The sequence below is a fragment of the Trachinotus anak genome, unplaced genomic scaffold (assembly GCF_046630095.1).
Source record: "Trachinotus anak isolate AG129_WGS33_773 ecotype Australia unplaced genomic scaffold, CSIRO_AGI_Tana_v1 ptg000033l, whole genome shotgun sequence".
Classification (NCBI taxonomy): domain Eukaryota; kingdom Metazoa; phylum Chordata; class Actinopteri; order Carangiformes; family Carangidae; genus Trachinotus; species Trachinotus anak.
The window spans coordinates 2,095,102-2,118,176 of record NW_027273884.1 but is presented as its reverse complement, the minus strand read 5'-3'; the positions used below and the strand labels follow the sequence as shown (position 1 = coordinate 2,118,176).

Genomic DNA, 23,075 nt, shown 5'->3' with positions numbered 1-23,075 from the left:
ATATTGTCCAGCAGTCTGTCATTGTATAGTAATTTTAACTTATTGAATAGTAACTATATGCTTCAACACAGCTGATGGAAACAAGTCAAACAGATTGATTTCTTTGTGTAAAATGACCTCTGTCAGTAGATGAACATGCTATAACAAGTAAAACAAAGCCACTCCGTCATCATTTAACTACTCAGCCACTAAACTCATAAACACTCCATCATTCAGTGAACCTGCCAGCCAGCTGAGGCTCCCCCGCCAGGGTGGGCTCACTTTAGCCAGTAGCTTCGAGTCCCTGTGTGTTGTGCCTCTTTCATATGCTGTTATGATCAAGCAGTGACAGCAATCCCTGTGGGAGCGAAAAACAAACGCACCAGGTCAGAAATTCTCCCATCAAGGCAGGCAGGTGTGTATGTGTGTGTGTGTTTGTGTTGGCGGTGGGGGGAGGGGGGTGAGGGGTTGGGGGCATGCAGAGAAAGAGCAGGTACACAGCAGGTACAGAGAGACACAACCAAAGTAAGTGACAGCTACAGGAACACAGATAGACATAAACACTTACAGAGAACACTGGATCAAAAATGGTTCACAGCAGTTTGTCACTTTCTCGTACATATTTATGTGTAACTTTTTAGATATATATGTATAATGAGTCTATTTATGAGGGCTCTTCAGCCTCGACTGCTGGTATCATTACATTACATCCTGATTCAAGTCCCATCAGTCGGGACACTTGACACACTTCCCTGTATGGCTCAAAATCCCTGGCATTTCAACCCTTTAAAATGATTTGGAAAAAAATTAAGTTGAGATCAAACAACTGGATCACAATTCAAACAGAATCTACTTTTCTTTTTTGATTTCTAATATTGCATATTTTCAAAAATATATCAGTAAAAGGAAAGTGAGACAAAGCTTTTTGTACATGCTTATATTCTCTTTTTGTTGTTTTTGGGGCATTTTTATACCTTTATTAGACAGCAAAAGTGGAGACTGACAGGATATGCAGGGAGAGAGTCAGGGAGTGACATGCAATAAATGGTCCGGCTGGCTGAGGGTCGAAACTGGGACCTGAGGGCATTTCACGCCCATATGCACTCTAACCGCTCTGCCCTCAGGTTGTCCCTTAGTGCTTATGTTCTGACAGCCAATGCGAGCATCCATAACCTTGTCCAACAAGTGATGACAAGTGAAATCTTATTTTTAGTGTTACGCTTTTTCAAAATGTTTGTGTTTACAAAGTGCTTAAGACAGCAAACAGAATACTAATATACACATACAGTAGTTGAGATAAAACATAAAGAAAGAAATAAAACATAAAAAAAATAAAATGTATATAAAAGTGCAAATGGACAGGTATTTAAAGATCAAAATAAAATTAGAGTAGACAGTAATTACAAATTACAACCAAAAGTTTGCCATTTTAGCATGATCCAATAAACTGTTCCAATGATTAAGGTCTGTAAAAGCTTGTTCCCCTTTAGATTTTGAGTTTAGTATGAGTTATATTAAAAAAGCAGCAGAGATGTTGCAACAATCACAGATATTTTAAAAAGTTATATAGTCTAGAAAAATATTTGATGTCAGCTCATTAACTATGAATGAAAGCTGTTTTGGAATTAGTTTTAAGGACGATTTGTTGTTTAAAAGAAATTTAAAGCGGAGTAGCTTGGATTATGTTTGCATATTAAAGCTGCATTACTTTATATGTTTATATTGACAATGGATCAAAGCAAAAGAGCTCCACCTAACCTGCCCAGCACCAAACAACAGACAGATAAAATTTCCAAACACTAGGCCATGGTCACCCATATTCTAATTGAACAAAAAAAAACTCTAGTTAAAGTGCAGGCTCTGCACAGTCCCACAATTCACTGGGGGAAGAAATGCATCTTGTTCCTATTGCAGCCTGATTCACACAGAAATAGCTTCACAGCATGGAGGAGAAGTGAACTCAGTCTCATCACTGTAATTTTGAATGAGACTGAGAAATGACTTTCATGGCAGCGTCATGCGGAGGATGATTTATCTTTCTACAGGCTCAGTGCAAACTTCTTGTAGCTACTGTGGTACGACAATATGGAGGTAATCTCTGGGATCTAGTCTGTAATTCTAAGAGAAACACAGACTGTATACCCCATGCAAATGAGCTGCACGAGACACAGATGTGATGGCTAAATTTCCAAATCACAAGATATCCCCAGACAACACTACCGTGCTGCAACTGAGCCTGATAGCCTCACAGTTACGAAAATGTGAGCAAATGTGTTTGCCTTGCCATTGTTGTAAGAAGACAGATTATGTACAGATTTTCTAGTGTGGAGTTTTTCTTCCGTCTTTGAGCATGTAGAATGATCCAGAAAAGGTGTTTTTCATGTTTAATCCTGAGCCAGAAATCAACAGCCTTTAGTTTCTCCCTTGCATTTGCTTGTTACAACAGGTCAGTCAAATACATTTCAAAATGATTGTGATGTACTCGGCTTTCGTTTCCAGCCTCAGAGCAATAAAGGAAGAAAATTTCGCAGAGACATGTGATATCGCTTTACATACAACACAATACTTTACACAAGTGCTCAAATTGTCCTGTCTGCAAAATAAACCAAAGCCTATTTTATCCACAGTACGTTCTCCAAAACCATCTTCTCCATCTGTGTGTGTGTGTGTGTGTCTCCCTCTCACACATAGAAACACACACAAACATTATGGCCTGCACCTCCAAACAGCAATTACTGCGCAGCAGATGTCGGCTTGAGAGGAGAGCAGCTGATGCACACACACAAGCACGTCCACACACACCTGTACACAATGAAAAAAGACCGCCAAATCGGGATTTAATGACATCAGCTTTTGTTGAGACTCATAATAATAGCTGTCTGTAAAACTCCCTCCCTTGGCTTGGAAGTGGTTTGGCTTGGAAGTTACACCTTTGCTGCACAGAAGCCAAACTTTCATCCTGCAACAAACTGGGCTGATCCGAAACATGTGACAATTTATAAGGACAAAATCCCATCATGTGGCCCAGTGGGAGGTTGTCATCACCTGCCTTTGCTGTAAAGATAAGAGCCAGTCATATTTTAATGATGGGGGTATCATAATGTAATAGCATTGTGATGATTTGAATTATGGTAATATGATATGGAGCAGTCACATTCTCTTTAGGTATTAGAGCGTGCTGGTGTCATTCTGGTGACCTTGTCATTTATACTCCAGTATATGACTTTCTGATATTTTCAGTGAGGATAATGAACTGTACATTTACACTCATATTCAAGGGCAATGGATGACTGATGTTCTCGCTGTCTCTAACGTCTGACACTCAAAGCCATACACCGCATGTGGTGGCTCCATGGTCAATAACATTTACTGGTTACAGTTGTGGAAGGATAATATGAGCCATAGTCTCTTTTACACACCCTGTTCGGTGTTCAGTTCAGTGGACGTAGCCACAGAGCTGGACCGACGTCTTTGTAAAAGGGAGAGCTGGTGTGGTGGGACAGACATCGACCCTGTTGTGTTACACATCATATCTGCTATTGTGCTGGATTTGTTTGGGTTTTTTTTTCTAATTCTCTCCTTTGTATGATTTTATGATAATGATTCTTTCAGTGTATCATTAGTATGATTATTATTATTTTTATTATTATTATTATATTTACTTATTGTGTTGTGCTATGTCTGTGCTCCTTTAGTTCAAGAGAGGCCCGGGCTGTGCTTTTGGGGGCTGCTGGCCTTTAGGCTTGCAGTGCACGGGCATGCAGATAAGTACTGAGCAACACTTCTGGATATTTGCTTCCAGTGTGTGTGTGTGTGTGTGTGTGTGTGTGTGGGTGTGTGGTTGCACACATGATGAAATAGAATTGGATGAAGGCTAGTTGTTAATGAGCCAGCCTAATTTATTCGTTCTGTCCTCTTAGTCTTTTCTTTTTCCAGGAATATTTAAAAACTTTCTTGGACCACCTGTTGCCCACAAACAGCATGGCATTTTAGAACAATATATATATATTTTTTATTTTAAACATGAGCACTTGTCTGGTTTAAATCGCAGTGATGCTATTTAAACATTTCATTTTTAAATAACAATAGATTTACCTTTTCTTTTTTAAAGATATTTTTGGGAATTTTGTGCTTTTGTTATTTGATAGGACAGTAGAGAGCGACGGGAAAGGTGCAAAAATTATACAAAAAAAATAAATAAATAAAATTTCAACAATGTTGACCAACTCAATGAAAACACACATCAAGGTTTTGGTATTGATTTCTTAACAAAAATGTAAATTTCAGTTTAATATTGCCAAAATTTTTATCTCTGGAGGGAACCCGACTTAATGAAGGTGGTCCAGAGGTTGGATTCATCTGTCATCACTCCTGAATGTCCAAGCGATGACAGAACTGTGAGCTTGGTCTTTTGTGTTATAAAGAGCAGAAGTCTATTCTTTTTTTTTAACAAGCAGAGATATTTTTGTGTTCACATTAGCTGCTTTTCAAGTTAATACTGTAATCAATGCGTTTCATCTTTCTCTGTATTTATTGTGCTTGCAGTTTAAGTGGAGATCTTGCCATCTTCTTTGAAGATATAATCAGCCGACTCATATAAATTGCTTTCTAGATCAGCAGGATTCAAAAATACTATCTGAGGACAGATGATACACAGTAAATGTTAATGGATACTTATATTAAAATTATGAAATGCTGTTAATAATGAGAGAACTATATTGGGCATTGTAAGAGTTCACTGGGATTTTAAGAGAGTGGTTATATGCATTAAGGGACACAGACATGCAATGTAATTGTGCACAGAATTGACTTTATTGCAGTGAAAAGGGTGACAAGGTTTAATTGCAGCCCTTGGCAATAAATTAGTGTTAGAGTTGCAAGCAACCAGGAAATACCCTCAATTTCTCTTGCTTTTTCTTATCTATCTGTCTCTCTCTCTCTCTCACACACAGTGAAGTGAATTAATATAGAGGTTGCCTGTAGCTGTGATGGGGTTGTCATAGCAACACAAAGGAAATTAAGTGGACAGCTGATGGCTAACTGTACAGGAGGGCGCAGGATGATGTTTGGCTTGTGGTTTGTTTGAGTTTTTGTGCATCTGCAAAAATCACATTTTCATATATGTCCAACTTCATGTAGCTAATGAGATTTTTTTTTTCTAAAACCATGTATGAAATGTCAGTTGTGTTGAAATATTTGCAAACATTTTAACACCTTTTGTTCATTCTCATGGTATTAGAGGCTTATCTGCTATTTTTGCCTTGTTTCGTGAAAACTGGTATGAGAATTGCAGCAACAAAGCAAGTAAAAACTGGACTGAAAAGGGTTTTGTTTTCTAGTCAGTTCAAGTCAAGTTTATTTCTCAAATAAGCTTTTTGTGGTGTTGAACCTGAAGTACAGTAATGTTCAAGAGTTAGTATTAGAGAAACTCAATTAATGTTACTTTTTTCCTCTAAAGGGAAGAGATAACTATGTCAAAAACATTTTTTTGATAAACACAATAATGTTTTTATTAACAACAATCTAATAATGCACAGCATTCTTTTTTTTAAGATTTTTTTTGGGGCATTTTTGCCTTTATTTGACAGGACAGTAGAGAGTGACAGGAAAGGGGCAGAGAGAGGGGGAATGACACGGAGGAAGGAGTCGGGCCGGTTGGGAGTCAAACCGGCACTCGCCTGCTAAGAGTATCAGCTCATGTGGTACGCGCCCTAACCACTCCGCTATCAGGTCGCCCCATGCAAAGTGTTCTTTAGACATCATGTTATGTTAAAGCAACTAATTCAGGCTCCATGCTGCCTCCAACTGACTGCTTTTTACATAAAGGTAATGATTTGACCTGTTTGTTTCCCTCAGATTCTTCTCCATAGAGTTAAGGCGCCCATACACTCAATACTTTAAATGTCTTTTGAGAGACTGTTTCCCCCCTCTCTTCTTCATATATAAACACTTCTGTATGAGAACTGGTAACTCTCTGGCTGTGATTTAGGGCTCCTCAATTTCTAGGCCAGCGTTATGTACACCAATGTGGCAATCCCTCCCTGACCAGACATATGAGTCTTGCTTATAGTGATGCTTGTGTTTTCATTACTTGGTGCACCAACATAACAAATGACTGAAACATTCATCTTTATTATGTTCTTATAATAATATTACTACATACTACATATTACTACATTCCCTTTTGACTAAAGCCTATCAACTCCATAACAAATCACTAAACACTGCCTCAGAGAAACACTGCTTTTTCACAATCTTTAAACAACCCTCAAGACTCTCCTACAACTGATTTCATTTACTACAGTATATTCTGTATAAATCTGTGCAGAGTGGTTTATTTAACAAAAGTAATTTCCTTCTGCATTAGAAATGATAATTAATCATAAAGATTCACAAGGATCAAGGGTGGCCTGCTTGTCAAATTGAACTCTCTGAATGAAATTATAGTCCGTAAGAAACAAGACATCAATTAGAAGTCTGAAAATCATGTGTGCAAGTCAGGAGGACGAGCAGAGCATCGGTGGTTGGCTTCATTAAAAGAAAACAGTTTTTGAAAATGAGTGAGCAAGTTGTCGGCCAATTTCTGCTCGCTTCATTAAAATCCTACTCTGATCCAGCAAATGTCTATAGGGCCAAAAGGCAGTGTGTTGTTTAGAGCAGTGGAGCTTAGTTTTTACCAAGAGGAGCTCAACCATGGTGTTTTTTTGAAGGAATGCTTCAACACTTTGGAAAACATGCTTATACTTTCTTGCTGAGAGTTACATGAGAAGACTGATACCACTTTCATGTCTGTGCATTAACTTGGAGCAAGAACTAAGAGTGGATTAGCTTAGTTTATGATAAACACTGCGAGGGAAAACAACTAGCCTCCAAAGTGGCCTCTTTAATCAGTTCTCGAACCAAAATGTAACATATTGCCATTATGTCCAGCCAATTGTACCTTTCTATGAAATATAATTTGTCATTGCAAACAAGCATATTTCCCAAAATGCATCAAATGATGATGTGAAAACAATTCAGGTTAGTATAGTAGTTCAGAGTGTGCAGATCAGGTAGATTGGATGGTAGAATTATTATTACCTTTTGACAGTAAAGAAGTTTGGGAAGGCATGTGCTGGAAAAAGCTTCTCAGCATACACTAGCTGTAACGACCAAATTTGATTTCTTTTGGTTTTAGCAGCTATTTTTAGGGAAAATGTTCTGATAAATCTGCTCAGCACCTGTAACGGCCCTGGCCATATTATTGAGTGTTTTTTCCTATATGACCATGTTGTGTGACTGTTTTTTGTGTCTTCCTATGAGGAGCCTTACATGCTCCAACTGTAGGTTCCTCCTGATTGGCTGGACGCATTGGCCTGGACAGGGAAGTGTCAGCTGCTGGTTGGCTGCTTCACAACATCCTGCAATTCAAATTGCCTGGGCTCTCCAGTGTTCCAGTGACAGACCTGACAGCAGCATCTTGGTTGTGTCCCTGACCTCTAAACTGATTGTGCTACTTGGTTAATTCTGTGCTAACTGTGACTATTTGTGAGGCCCAGTGACTGTGTGAGTACTTGAAATAGATTTGGTACTTTCTCTAGCTGTAGAGAATTGCCATTTTCTTTCTGAACAGTTTTTTTTTTACCTTAGGGAATCAGATTTAGTTTACGTGTTTTGTTTTTTTTTCACCTGTGGTTAGTTTGTAATTTGGTTTTGGGGACTGGGGCAGAAACCTCCACGTGCTCTTATGTTGCACTTCTACTCCCCTAGAGTGTAGCAGCACCAAACAGAAGACAGAAAAAGTTACCAAGAAGTTGGAAAACATAGTATATCTACTGTAGCATCTAAAGACGCTGTTGGAGACAAAAACAGAGTTAAAGGGAGAGGGAACAGTGAACATTTGTCCAGTGGCCAAAAACAGTCCTAGCTCCTAATGATAGTAAATTATGCTCTGTATCTGTTGGTTCTTTAAAAGGGTAAATTGTTTTAAAATTTTTTATTCCAAATAAATTCAAGAGTAAGACTATCTGTGGAGAAAGACAGAGGAAGAAAGATTGGTATACGCTGAAATAAAGGAAATATTGAAAATACAACAGACAAATAAAGGGGGGCCATCACTCAAAGTCTCATTTAATTTGCACCAGTAATAACCCAAAATTTCCCTTCAAGAGATTGTCTAGTGTATCTGTCACATACTGTATAAACCAAAATAAACCAAAGCAGAGCTGGCAGTTTTAGATGCTACATTGTAGCAGTGGGTATTCTCTGGCAGGCTTATTGATGGCAATATCTCACTTTTGCTCAGACGGATTCTATGACTGAATGTGCTGTGGGAATGGAGAGACATAAGTTGGAGATGAACAGCAGAAGGTCATCTGCATAAAGGGCAACCCATTTCTAGGAGGTGGCAAAGAACAGCGGACTAATGCAACAGCCTTGTCCAGTGGAACGATAAAGCTGGAAATGTTCCATCCAAGAAAGAAATACATCCCCATAGCCATTTGTTTAAAGTCAAAAAAGGGTAATTCCATTCCACTCTATCAAAGCACTCTTTCAGCATCTAAAGAAAACAAGGAGAAAAATTATAAACAACATAAAATACCTGCCTGAGATTAAAACAGACTGTATATTACAAATAAATCCAGTTTGATCCAAGGATATAACAAAAGGGAGGACGGTTTCCAAACACAGAGCTTTAAAAATAATTTAAAATCAACATTTAACAAACTTGTGGGATAATATGAACCACCAGTGAAAGGTATTAGCCCTTCTTTACAAGCAAACAAATTTGCATGTCTGATGCAGATTCAGGACTTTTCTGTTGTTGTAATTGGTCATTCCAAGTCCCTTGCCGCAGTGTGATCAGTAATAAGAATGTTGATTTTATTAAATGAAAATGTCAAAATCTTTATGTTTAGATGAATAGTGAAGTATAACATTTGTTTAATGTCTTGTTGATTTCAAAATTTTCTGAAGTGACACCTGAATTTGTCGTAATCTGTGGGATTAATTGAGATGAGGCCATTTAAAGCAACTGTTGTGCCAATAATTTGCTCGTTCATAAAATTTGGACCTGGGGTGAAGTAGAAGCTAGGTGGTATATTGTGACATCACAATGTCATATTTAGCCTGTAATAGTATGCGCTCTTTTTATACTTCTGAGGATTTGGAGATTACATGGAGAGTCTAAATGAGATATACATTATTTTTGCCAGAACAGTTTCCCATTCCTTAGTCTTTTTTTATGTGCTGCATGAGAGATCATCTGTCCCGTGATGAACGCCTTCATGGTTTCCCACAGCAAGGACACTGTAACATCTGGAGTGTTCATAAACTTCACTCCAACAAAGTTAATGAAAACTTCCTTAGAGTAAACATGTCTTTAGGTGCCAAAGTGGGAATGCATTAATAAACTTCTGAAGGCAAACATTAACAGAGACAAGCTGTTTGTTAACCACCAAGAAGAAATCAATGTGAGTGAAAGTTTGGTGGACTTGGGGGAAAGAAGGATAACCTCCTTTATAAAAGTTTTAATTATTTTAGCAGACTTGGACTGAGCACTTGAGACAGAGGGAAATTGATCCCAGTAGGGATTCAACCAGCAGTTAAAATATCCATACAAGATTAACTGGTGTGAAGATAAATCCAGTATCATTGAAAAAGCCATCTGAAAAAAGCCTCATTGTCCCAGTTGCGAGCATAAACAGTAGCCAAGATTAAATAAATGTCATTAATCTGTCTAAAGGGGTGAGGTCCGATGTCCCCTTTCCCTAACCCCCAGCTGTAGTACAGACACTCAGCCTGTGCAATGCTATGCACTTTTGGTATCCAATTTTAGGTCGACCCCCTGAGTTCTTTTTGACATTTGTAATGCCCATACTGTATCCACCAAGCAACTTCTTTTTTCTTGTCTCAACCTCCCCAACAAGAACTTCAATGTGACTGTGTGAAGTTTCTTTTTTAATCTTTCTGTCAGCATTTGCCATGATAGTCTCCGAGCATTCAGTAGAAATTAATATTACTAAGGGGTGTTTCACTAACTATAGGTAAATATGGGTATTGCATAACGTGCGCATAAGTGCGGCACATTTCGAGAGGACTGCAATTCATAAACCGGAATAGGACATGGGTGCACACTGATATATATCAGAATATTGTCATTATCTTGCAGTGTGTTGTCTGTATGCCAGCTTTAGACGTGAATCCCACACACAATTTTATAAATGAGGTCCTTGGAGGTTTTCCTCCTCTGCTCTTATGTTCTGCACACACTGTATTCCCCTTGTGTTATCTTTTAAAGGAAGGAAAATCTAAGATCTTTGGCTTCCGATCTTTGAAGGATCAACATGGTGGCCAGATAGGTACTGTTAAAAAGTAAGATGAGGCCGTCTGCGCTCAAACAAATGGTTGGTGTACCGTAAAGCTGAGGTCACTGAGCAGAGTCAGGTACTTGGCTGGCTAAATGGTCAGATAGATACTGTATCATTTGTCAGGATTGGTTCCTCAGTAGTGAATCACTAGAGAGGAAGTTTGGCTGGCTCAGTCATTTACAGACTGCAGCAGGTGGAGTGACTCAACTCCAGTGAGGAAACTTACAACTCATGTTTTGTAAGGGTGAAGAAATGTGGATACTGAAGTCATCCAGAAGTCAGTTGTAAAATTCTAAACATTTGCTGCCTCTCATTGGACTTGGTAATTGGCAAAAGATACACAGATGAGAACTTAATATTTCTGAGAAATGACAAGAAATGGTTGCACAATCTCCTGTTATCTGACAAATTTTTTTTTTTTGGAAATCTGTTTTGGACTTGACAATCATCATAGCAATATTATCACTTTTGAATCCCATAGAGCTAAATTATACTGCACATCTTACTGATGAACACCTGATTATCTGCAGTCTCTTTTCTTCACTCCATCTCCCTCTGTGTTTGGGTCAAATACAAAACATTTTTGGGGTTTGGCATTTGTCAGTGTTTTTGCTTCAGGGCAAAATGGCAGCTGTGACGAAGTCTAACTTTTGTGCCATCATATCGCCTGTATGTTTGACTGACTGCACTTTGGTATGTTTGAAGTCTGTGTGTCAGTGCTCTCCCTGTTTTCTCAGGCCAGGCAACCTTTTGAAACTGTAACCCTATGGTTACTGGCAACACCCTGTGTTCCCTGTGGTTACCTGCTAGCCCAGCTGTATCAAGTTTGTGTATGTCTTGCTACATGTGTGTGTATGTTTGCTAAATGAACAGGTAAGCTCTCAAACGTCTTCATTTGTACATTCGCTGGATTAGTACGATAGGTTTTCATTGATTCATTTTCTGTGAATTTTATTGCATCACAAGTGAAAAACTGTTCTGTGATTAAAGGACATAAACTCACTATGGAACATATCTCAAGTGACCAAACAAAAATCTATTGTGTCCTCGATAAACATATTTGCATGTATGCTATGATCCACATAAGTATTATATATTATATATATTAACCACGCTCTTATTGTTACTCATCTGCCCTCTGTCAGACTCTCTGCTCTCTCACTGGCTCGACCTGAGGGAGTGTGTCACAGTTTCAACCAATTAATGGACTTCAATAGGTCATTTCTGATTGGCTGTTTATCTCCGGTCTAATTGCTGGTGGGACTGTGAGTGGAACAGCGCAAGTAGGAAAGAAATCTATTGAGCACACATGGGATTTTTTGTTGCTCAAATTAAATTATTTTTTGCATCATACTTTCTCCACAAAATATAATTTATGTTCCTGCAAAACTTGTTTCTACGTGCTCAAAATGACCCATCGCACACTCAGAATTCAGACACAAATATAATACTATATACTAATAATTCTACTGTAATAATACACATGCTCCTTTGAGCTCCACATTTTGGATGATGGCAGTGTAAAACAAAATGTGTTTTCACAGTCATACACCTTTGAATCAACAACTTGAACTTACATCAAATGCAAATATGGAACAAACATTTTTACAAATGTTGATTTTTTTTTACGCTGAAATCTGTTATTTTCCCTTACCTTTTCTAAAGGCTTGCACACACACTATGTATCTTGCGTGCATGTCACAAATTCCTTCTCAGGTGGAAAGCGCATTATAAAAAAAACTCAACCTCAACACATTACAGTGCAATGTCTACTTTTATCATTCAGCAGTTATTGCCAATTATGTCACTCAGTGTTACCATAGTAACTGTACCCCCCTTTACCCGTATTGAATGCCCATGTCAACCTGACAGGAATTGCACTAATTGTTTTGTATGTACATAAGTACATGTATCATAGCATACATGCATTTACATATTTGTGTATTAGTGTGACTGTTTTACTGGGATTTCATCACACCTTCACAACACATCCTCATAGCTATTGACAAAATACAGACCTTATAGAAAGTTAGAATAGAATAGAATAGAATAGAATAGAATAGAAAGAATTAATATATACACATCTTACATCAATCAGGGAGTAAAAGGTTCCTCACCTTCAGGCCAGAAGTCAGACTCAGCTACAGAGCAGCAGCACCTGAGCTGGTGGGGGGTCAGGATCCAGCTGCTGAGCATCATGGATGCCTGCCAGTTAGAATCATTGTGCTAAAAAAAAACAAAAAAACAACAACATTATCTGCCATTTTAACATGAGCAGATAATGTAGAATTGTTTGAGCATTACCCATTGATGACTATTTTTGTGTTGAGCAGTAATTTATCCTCTTTTCCTGCATTTCTCAGTTATTTATTCATTAATATTATTGCATGCACAAGAATGAGAATGCTACAAAAATATTGCCAATAAAAACCTTTGTGTGTGCATGTGTGCAGTGTGCATTACTAATGGCGTTATCAACACCCTGGTCGCCGCTTTCATTGTTTGGCTTTATTGGTGTTGTTCACAGATGAGCTTTGCGCTTATCAATATAAATCGATAAACAATTATTGGCCTCTTTAACGGGTGAAGTTATATCAAACCTCTTCATGCCCACAGGGAGATGCACGGACTGATGAAAGGGAGAGAGAGAAAGAACTCTAGTTTGTTGAAATAGAGAGAAAAAAGGACAGCCTTTTTGTGGAATCAGTTGGAGAAATGCTTTTGTCAAACTGCTAAATAAAATTTAGAAAAATGTTTTTTTATAAGCCATAATTTCAAACAGCAAGCTCTGCTTTAAATGTAAGGAAGGTATTCAGGCAGGATTTGTTTGGTAAAAACAGTGCCATCAGCTAGATGTAGCTGCTACAATTAATGACAAACATCCTTTTTCATGTCTGTAAAGGCTTTAATCTTTTGCGTCATTGGATATGTGAAGTCAAAAGACAGTTTTGGCTTTTATCAAACGCGCAAGTCTCGTTGGGTCATTCATACAGGGTACATAGCCATTGATATGATCTGACCCCTGGAAAACGAACTCATATCTCTATGAACCATTTAAAGATACACAAAGGAAGCTCTTCTCAGGCTCATGGTCTGTTCTGGGAACAGATGAAACCAGGGTGAGTTATTAGACCATCACATTTCACAAGACAAAAAACTACTGTAAGTCCCGATCAGCTACATACTCTGCTCAGCAGCATCTCTGCCTGGATACCATCACAACCTGACAGTGAACAGCATTGATTCATGTATATGGATGACACCAGGGTCAAGCTAAAAGTACAGAAACTGCATATCTGCACAGAACACATGAACTCAGTGGACAGTAACATAGGGAAGTTAAATGAGAAACTTGGCAAGACTGTAGTACTCATCAAAGAGAATGGCAGCTTGGGTGTTTAAGTTCACAGAACAGCACTCACACTGATCAGTATTTGCTTCTTGACTCCCACCACCCACTAGAACTAGAACTAGGGCTTTATTACAATCCCATGGGCATGTAATGTAAGGGAATGTAAGGTTTGAGCTTATGGTAATCGTTTTGACCAAAGTATAAAAATGGTTTATATTTATAATGACTGACCAATTCAGTGATTTCACAGCAAAAACTTTTTTTCTTTTTTTTTTTTTTTACAGATGATGTGATTCTTTTGCTCTGATGCACATAACCGTAATATGAAATATCATACTCAACAAGAATAGCATAATCAATATTTCCATTACACACACCACCAGTTGCTGTGGTGGCAGGGGCTGCAGTATCATGGGCACTAATGTGACACACTGAATGCATTGTTATGTTATTATTTTCAAACCGGCTCAGACACTGGATTGCTTACACTGGACTGGGAGTGAGTGCTGCCCCAAATTAAGGAGTTCAAGTATCTCTTGGTCCCTCAGGAGGATCTGGAAAACATTGTTTGGAAGTGGGACCTTGGGGCTGCCTTGCCTAACCTACTGCCACTGGAATCTGGACCAAGGTAAGCAACAGAAAATGGATGAATGGATTAAAGAGACCCTATGCTAGAAACCCTGCAGTGGAAGGCCAGATACTGTGTATTTATGATATGTTTGGTTTCAAAAGGAGACATAAGCAAACTACAGCAGGAGCTGAGAAAGTGCTCTTTAGATTGCAGACACTGCATTAAAAGCAGCAAGTAGGCAGGGTAATAAAACATACCTACTGAGACTGGACCATGTGAAAGCTGCAAAGACGCTGCTATGTGGAGTTAACTGGTCCTGAGAGACCTCAGGTAATAGTGATGCTAGCGACAGCCAATTATACAGGCTGCATCAGCCTCAGTATGATTAGCTGCCTCACTTACACTGTGCCTCTCACTGCTGCTGTTAACTACTGTTAGCGCGGACTGACTCTCGGTCATCCACAGCTCTAGTTTGACAGTTCATCCACATGTACACTGACAAGTATACGGTTATATATTCACCCAGCCAGGCAGACATTGACACCTGCACACATGTTGTGCTAATGAAAGACTTACTAGTTTGATTTGATGGTTTCTTGAGTTTCTTGTTTCTTGACTAAAAGCACTGCTTTTCATAGTGCAATTGACAAATGAGTGAAATGTTACAAAATATTACATAAATATATAACACAATACTACAGTAGAACAAAATAGCTGGCTTTTTCTTTCTCTTAATAGCACTAGATTTATATCTTTTATTTTATACTTACAGGAGCTATTTGTAAGTTTTGCTATTGCTACATAGCCAAGATTTGCATTAACAGCCGTTGATCTACCAGCCTAGAAGAGTATCAAACGTCCTTACTTTACTCACCAAGACCTGTCTCCAGTGGTGGAAAGCAACCCTGTTTTGATTGTTTTGCTTCTATTTTTATCACTTTTTTTTAATCTGATCCCAAGTCACGGCAGCGTTACTTTTCCAAGCTTCCCTGAAGATGTGGCAGTGCTCAGAGAACATATGATAACCTCTTGTAAACTCAACAATGGCGGGAAACTCTCTTCAAGACTTGTAAGTAAACAACTATCATTGCTAATACTGGCTATGCAGCAAAAGAAAAACATACAAATAGCTTTTTTAAAGGCGACAAAGAAGAAGAAGCTGGAGAGCAGGTGAATGGAGATGGGGGAGTGGCAGTTGGCACCACCTAACGGTGGGACCAGAGCACAACACTGGGGCAAGGGAGTGGAAGGTGTTTTGTTTTGTTGCATTTTGTTTCAGTGACACAGAGCTGCCCTTTTAGTAGTCTCACTCCAGACCATTGGGAGGAGGCTGACCACCAGGTGACAAGACCCTGACTCCCAATGTGAACTGCCGTGCTAGCTAATTCTTTGTAAGGTCTACTTCAACTTGCCATCTCCTCCCATCCACCCTCTCTTCTCTAAACCTCCACTCCCCCTATATATAACTAATTATCAGAAATGTAAAAACAACAATAAAAATACAATGTAATTGTGAGAAATAATATTTATGTGATAATGGTAATGATAGCAATTAGACAAGTCTTTTGTAATAATTGTGGTAGACAGCAATGGGTGGAAGAAAGGAGGAGGATGAGAGAAAAAAGAAAGTGTTTATCTATTATGTGTCTGTGAATATGCCTGAATGCATGGTTGAGCTCAATGTGATATTTAGATGATGGTCATCATACCTGGGACCTGGGTAGAATTGGTTTTGGGTTTATAAGAGTTAAGAGTTCATTTCATTAAAGGCTAATCTATTGTTCCTACTGTGAGCAGCTATTCTCTCTATTGAAATGTTTTGTAACTAGATTAATCCAGTGAGTGATATGAAAGGTTTTCAGAGATTTCCAGTTTTAAAAGATTATTTTCTTTACTTGAAATAGGGAAATTAGTACTGGGTTTGTATATTTCTTTAGGAGGGAAACTTGTGTAATATCTCCCAAGCAGACAGAGTGATGGGAACACTGGGATTCTGCAGCTCATCATAGTGAAGTTTCTCTGTTACTGCAATCCAAAAATAATCGTCTGTGCTACCCAAGGTGCATTGTGAAAAGGTGTCAGTGTCAGTTTGTGGGTAGTTTTATCTTGCATAAATTGTAAATTTGTGTTAGTGGTCAATAAGAAGATCTGTACACAGAACTCAGGGCTGGGAGAGAGGACCAAGTCATTATCCCATTTTGTAGATGTGTAATGGAGATAGTTGAGATGCATATATTTTTATAAAGTTTCAAGATTTTAGTTTAGTTTTATGATCTTATCAGTTTACTTAGTTTTAGTTTGTTGTTGGTCAACAATGGTGGTCAAAACCATGTGCACTTTCTAAAATGTTTTGAATGAATTGTGATTGGGAGTACATTTATGATTAAGTCACTGTTGGAAATCAGATCACATTAAAAGTGTTGATGACTAAGGAATATAGTGTGAATACTCATTCAAATAGATCATGTTTGGTAGCAAAAACATTAACCTGAGTATCAACCTACCACCCTACCCTAACCCTATGAAAAATGATAATTTCATGCTAGTGCTCAATATATTCAACATCTTTTGCAACTACAGGTTATGCCATTAAAACTAATAGTGTCTCTGAAAATAGTTTTTGATGCCAGTGGGAATACTGGAATAGGAATCACAGTGGGACGTGAGCCTTAAGTTAATCAGGAGAGAGCCTATATAGTAAAAGGGGATGGAAATGATGAACCGAAAGCGTGGGGAGCTGAAGTCATAAGATTCTCTGTGTGAAACAGTCTGCAGAAATACCCCTCTCTAAGAGCCTTTTACATTCCTCCTTTTTCAAACTAGTTAAGGCAAGCTGACATATTTCTTATTTTCATTGAAAGGGTAATAGAGAGAAATGAAACACATGTATTGGCACAGTTTGTTTGAAGACAAATACTGAGGAAAACGTGGGCACTTCCAGCTATACTCTCTACACTCTATATAAAGATGTTTTCACATTAAAGCCAGTGACACATACACTCCCAAAGTTAGTCACTGATTTCAGTTCCAATCTCACAGATTTCAGTTTGGTTTAATATTGTATTAATCCAAGCTGCAGGAACTACAATCAGCCAATCAGCTCATCTCTTTCCTCAAACTGTTCTCTTTCTACAAAAGGAGAGAGAATAGTGTAACCTAATATAAATGTGTATACACTGGTGCACGAATTATGAAAATCAAGGTCAGATGTAGCACTCACTCATTGTAGGCATGAGGTTTATGTTTCTGATGTTGTGAACAAGATGGATGTGAAAGAAGAGTGAGGCCTGAGGAGTCTCTTTAAATCCCATCAGCAGCAGCAGCTTCTCTTTCTACTGCTGAGTAAATGTTGGACAGCTCAGGTCCCATCTACTCATGGATGTCCATGCATCCACTCTGAGATGCCCTGTGTTTGCCGAAGAGCATCGGTGACTCATTGATTTTTCAAGTTGAACTGCTTTAGTTGTTGTTTCTTTTAATCCCCTGGTCCATTTGTTTTGGAGAGGTGGACACCTCTACGGATAATTCAGCTGCTGCTAAAAACCTCCCGGACAGCTGGTTCACAAATTAGAAGTTAGTTAGTTTAGCAGGCTAAGCTCCTAACCCTTCCCTCATGTCATGTGTCTGCCATACAGCCTCAGTGAAACACTGACATTCAAAGTGAAATTGCTTTCCTTTCTTTTTAACGGTTATAATCACCAAGTCCGTTTATTTTTGAGAGGAGGAGACCTCTGTAGATAATTCAGCTCCAGGTCCAGGAGGAGCTTACAGCAATGGTGGTGAGGACAACAACTGCCATGATCCCATGCGATTTCATCATGTCACCCAAAGTCATCTTACAAACACTGTTTGAAAACAACCCCCTAAAACCTTAGGTTTTGATGTGACATTCAGTAATAGTTTTTCTCAGCCTCTGAAACAGATAGAAAGATGAAATATAAACCATTTGAGAGCTTAAGTCTTTGTCTTTTATGGTAAATCATTGCATTTGCCTTGGAAACTAGATAAGGCTGGAAGAACAAGTACATTTTTCAACATTTTCAGATCTGTTCAATTTCTTTTAAATGTGTATTAGTTTTTAAAATGAATGTTGATGAACATTAGGGTGTGACAGCACATGTGACAATAGCACTTTGCCCTGATTGGCTTGAGGCTTCACTAACATGCATAACGTGTTCTGCGGTTTTATTATAAGGAGTTCAAATCCTTATCTTTTTTGGTTATCTATGCTAAAGGGGTTGTAACTAATTTGATCTCCTTGTTCTGGCGGCTCATTTATTTTACATAAAGGCACCAACACTATAGTCTGACTCTAGGTCATGGTTATCCAAGAGCAGTTGAATCAAGGGCAACTGGACTTGGTTGTAGATACTTGACGTTTTACCTCTCATCCAAGAGGCTTCTTCAGTTCTGACTGACTGGTGAGGTCTCAGATATTTAGCCTCTGTGTGGTTATTATCAAGGCTATTGATGTCAGTTGGTTCGTTAGTGCTCCTGGTTGTTTTAATGACAGTTATTAAGAGTCATTGGATCTTTAGTAATGACAGTCATTAGAGTCACTGGACTCAAAAATTTGTGCAAGTTGGTGAAAACAATCTTTATTTGGATTTTGTCCAGTCTCTGCAGATTTCAGCTAGTCGCCAGATTTTTGTCACAAGTTATATGGCTGTGATCTGTCAATATTTATCATCTGTCAATATTTATAAATCAGAATCAGAAAAAAAAAAAAAAGATCCCTGCAGGGAAATTGCTTTGTTACAGTTGAACTACATGCAGACAGAGGGTGTAAATAAGAGAATAAAAGCGCAAATGTGCAAAAAGTTATGTGTGAGTTAGAATTACTTCTTTCATATAGACATTGGCATTGGGATTCATCTTTATTATTCTTACATTTGAGCTTCTTGGCCCCTCTCCCCGTGACATAATGTTCCTATTTCTCAGTTTCATGGTGGGAGTAGCAAACTTCTTTACAAAAATGGATAGGCCATTAGACTCCCATCTATCATCCCGTCTATATGCTACAAAGGCACAATCATGATTGTACTGACTTACCGCACCACTGTTTGGAATCTGAATTGCCTCATAATGAGGACAATGGAAAGCATCATTTATACCTCCAAAGCATTATCAGGACTAACTCTATCCCTCTCACCATGTCTTTGTACCTCTGGACCTTCTGGCTGGAAGGCCGCAAAACCTGCTACCAGATGGGAGGCTGAGCAACAGCTTGTGTCCTCAAGATGTGAAGATCCTGAACTCCTTGTCCCCCTTGAACTCCTCCCCACCCCCAACACCAACTCAATGAAAAGCCTAAAGGGTTCAGTATGCTTCAAACGAACCTTTTTGTACAAAGTGTCGTCAGAACTTGTCTGTCGGCAAAAGTGTAGGCGATGTCAAAAGCCTTCCCTAGAGGTGAGACTCTCAACAAACACAATAGAGACACACCATTTTCATCTCTCTCTCTCTCTCTCTCTCTTTCTCTAGGCCTTCCAGAACAGGTGGAACAGCCTGTTCCTGATGGTGGAGCGATATCTGGAGCTGTCTATAAACACTTGGCTAAAGAAAACAATGGAGAAGGGCAGGTACTGTTGAGACAGATGGACATTGACATTAGCTTATTACATCATCAATGCAAACATCAAAAGATTGTAGTGTTGCTAATAAAACAATGTGTATATTCTTTCAGACTTGAGAGACTACGAAGTATGAAGAAACTTTATACTCCAACCATCTCCATCTCTGCTGAAAGGAGTCCAACCCTGGGTCTGATTCTGCCCGTTTTGGGGAAACTCCAACACCACTTCACAGTGACCACTCAAAACAAGTGTGTAGCATAACCCTGTGGATTTCTGAGTTGTTTTTATTTGGTACACTCAGAGACCTGACTATTATACCAGAATATCGTCTTGTAGGATGAAAGCATCAGGCCATTCTTGGAGGGGGGCACAGCCTCAGACCCAAGGTTGAAGAGAAAAGTGGCAGATGCAGTATGGACCAGACTGATATTGAAACTGAGAGCAGGTGTTTACTGTTAGTGGCAATCTTTTACTCCTCTTCCACTGTAGATCAATATACATGACTCCACAATCTATTGAATACAGCATAAAATGAAATGACCCAGAAATGACCCAGGAACAGACCTTGAAGAGACAATAAAAATATATACTATCAGTTTTTCCCTGCTTCATTTTCAGAAGAAAATGAACTTTTTGCTACCAACCTGTCATATTTTTCTTTTTCATTTTTTCCACTTTTTTTCACAGGCCAAACCTCTCTGCCCTTGAGAAACTATTTGCTGAGGACGACAGAGACAGCTAAAGTAAGAACACAGAACATTGTCAGTGCTACAGTGAAGATAGCTCTCTACAAGGTTATGCCATCCAGCCTAACCTCAGTGAATCCAGTGACCTTGTGGTGGAGCATGAGGAAGACTCAGCCTATGTTTTCAGATTTTCAACTAGGTATCTCTAGTATCTCTCTATATAGGTATCCACATCCCCTCAGAACGTACTACTTCTACTGCTGGGGACACCATTAGCCAGGAGCGGGCTTGTCTTTAACCTGAGATGGCAGACATGTTCATTTTTCTACAGAAAAACGAACGAAGCCTCTGTAAGATGAAATCTTAATTGTTCAGCAGTGAGCATTAGATGCTGACTTGCAACCATTGTGCATTGAATACTATTTGCACTGATTTACTGTACGTTTGGCATTTGATTGCATTGTACTTTGTGTGTTAGTCTTTGTGGGGTGCCAGTGGTTCAGGAAGTACAGCAGTTGTTTGACAGTTCCCATTCCAGGTTGTAGGCATTTTTATTTATTGATATTATGTATTAACAGAAAACTTTGAGTTGTGGTAAATAGATTTATTTTATGTTTATATGATTTATTATGTTGTAAAACAGCTTGAAATAAAAAGCTGACAAGATTCAAGTGTGTTCAGAGACCGACCTGAAAAATAAAACTGAACTAAAATTTGTACTGCAATGTGTAATGTAATTTTCTTTGTGTTAAAATAGATTTAATAAAATTGGTATGCGGAAAAAAAGTATTATTTAGAATCAGTACCGAAGTCAAGGTCAGACTTTTTGAATGATACCCAGCCCTACCCCTATGTGTGCTGGGGCATAGGTGAAACTATATTGTCTAAACTATGTGGGTCTGTTCATTTCAATACACATGAGGAAATAAGAACTTGAACAATTTTAACAATTAAACTGCTGAACTGGTCAGACTTATGTCAAGATTATTAAAAACAAACAAATATTTATGGTTGCTGTTGACTTATTGCACCAATTGATCTCTACCAGCAGAAGCACTGACCTAAACAGTACTGGTTTATGCTTTAGTGAGGCAGAATCATTTGCTTTGCTGGTAACATGGGTGTCAAAATGGACATGCAAATGTACACATACATATAAATGGACAGACAGCATCAAATCAGTCAGAGGCAAAGGGTGTGAGGGATGAAGGTTTCAAATTGCTTTTGTCAACACATGTTCTGAATCTATTAGAGAAGATTGACATTTTAATATACATACAGCATGCAAGCACACACACACAGGTTCCTATATAAATATCTATACATACAGTGGAGTCCAAAAGTCTGGGATCACTTGCTCATTCCCTTGAATGCTAAAGTGGTGTGAGAGACCAAGTTTAAGTGTGACAGTATTTCTGCGGGTACGTGAAGATGACTTGAGGATATTTCACGGCTTAAGAGATGACTTATCTTCTTCACGTCTGTGTTTGCACACTGTGGACAGCCAGAGACAGCAGGGAAAGCAGAAGAGGCCTTTATAACGTCTGCCAACACACATGCTACTTACCCCTCCCATACATAACTCACAATATGTACTGTTATTCCTTTTTAATATTCCCCAAACATCATCTGGCATTAGTTGCTCTTAGCCATATAGAGGTTGATGAAATGTTTCTATAATTGCCACTGTGTTCTATGCACTCTGTAAAGGGGTCATGGAGTTGTTTAATTTGCATGAATCCGCTTTGGTGCCTATTATTTCCTCAAAAGAATTAGAGGTATTTTGCAGTATTTTTTCTTTTTAACATCCCATGTTGTTAGGAGCTTATGTTGGTCCCAACAAGATTAGAAAGGTAACAGAGGAGTGTGATGGGATGGATAGCTGAATCATCCTGACCAGCTGCAGCTCAGTGATATTCTGCAATGCACCAATTACATTTTACATTTTTTTTTAAACTTTCTTAATTGTTTAAATAATAGTAAGAACATAATAACATAGACATGACAAAACAAAGCAGTAGGGATTATCATTTACATCCAGAGTCATTATTAAAGATGCTTTATGTTGGTCCACAAAGGGAGGAATATGAGTCTACAAAACATAAATGTTTTTAACCATGACCTTAGTATTTCCCTAAGCAAGGCATTTTTTTGTATCTACACCTAAACATACCTGCTCAGAACATGATGTTAATTTTGATTTGTGACGGTTTTGGAAGGCACCGATAAATGAAGTCATCCTACTGATATGGGTATGGACATTACATAACAAATACATTTGTCGTTCTGAGGGAGATTACAGTCTATTTTCTATTCTATTTCTATTTTTTTTTTTTAAATTTTGAGCACTCATCGTCCAGTACGTGTGTCAAGGTTTTCAGCAACATCAGGATAAATGTGCCTTGCAGTCAAGCCTGGCAGAGGTGGGCCCTTAAGTATTTTAGATTGAAAATAACCTGTGGCTGCTGTGCTGCCCAGTTAAGACCATTTTTGTACTGGCCTGGAGGAGCCCCTCTTGGACACAAATAGAGAGTCCGATCCTAAATTTAGAAGTGTTAATGC

The 23,075-nt window shown here is 38.6% G+C and overlaps 1 long non-coding RNA gene across 2 annotated transcripts; it reads left to right on the top strand.

Annotated features, from left to right (window-relative positions):
* The first annotated feature begins 8,078 nt into the window (after positions 1 to 8,078).
* On the top strand, positions 8,079 to 22,040 carry LOC139614250 (uncharacterized). 2 transcript variants are annotated; one of them, XR_011686948.1, is made up of 4 exons: positions 8,079 to 14,308; positions 19,736 to 19,833; positions 19,938 to 20,075; positions 20,515 to 22,040. It is a non-coding gene; the product is annotated as an uncharacterized lncRNA (long non-coding RNA). The 2 variants fall into 2 exon arrangements; XR_011686947.1 differs by having other exon boundaries at positions 8,079 to 19,833.
* The last annotated feature ends 1,035 nt before the right edge of the window (positions 22,041 to 23,075 follow it).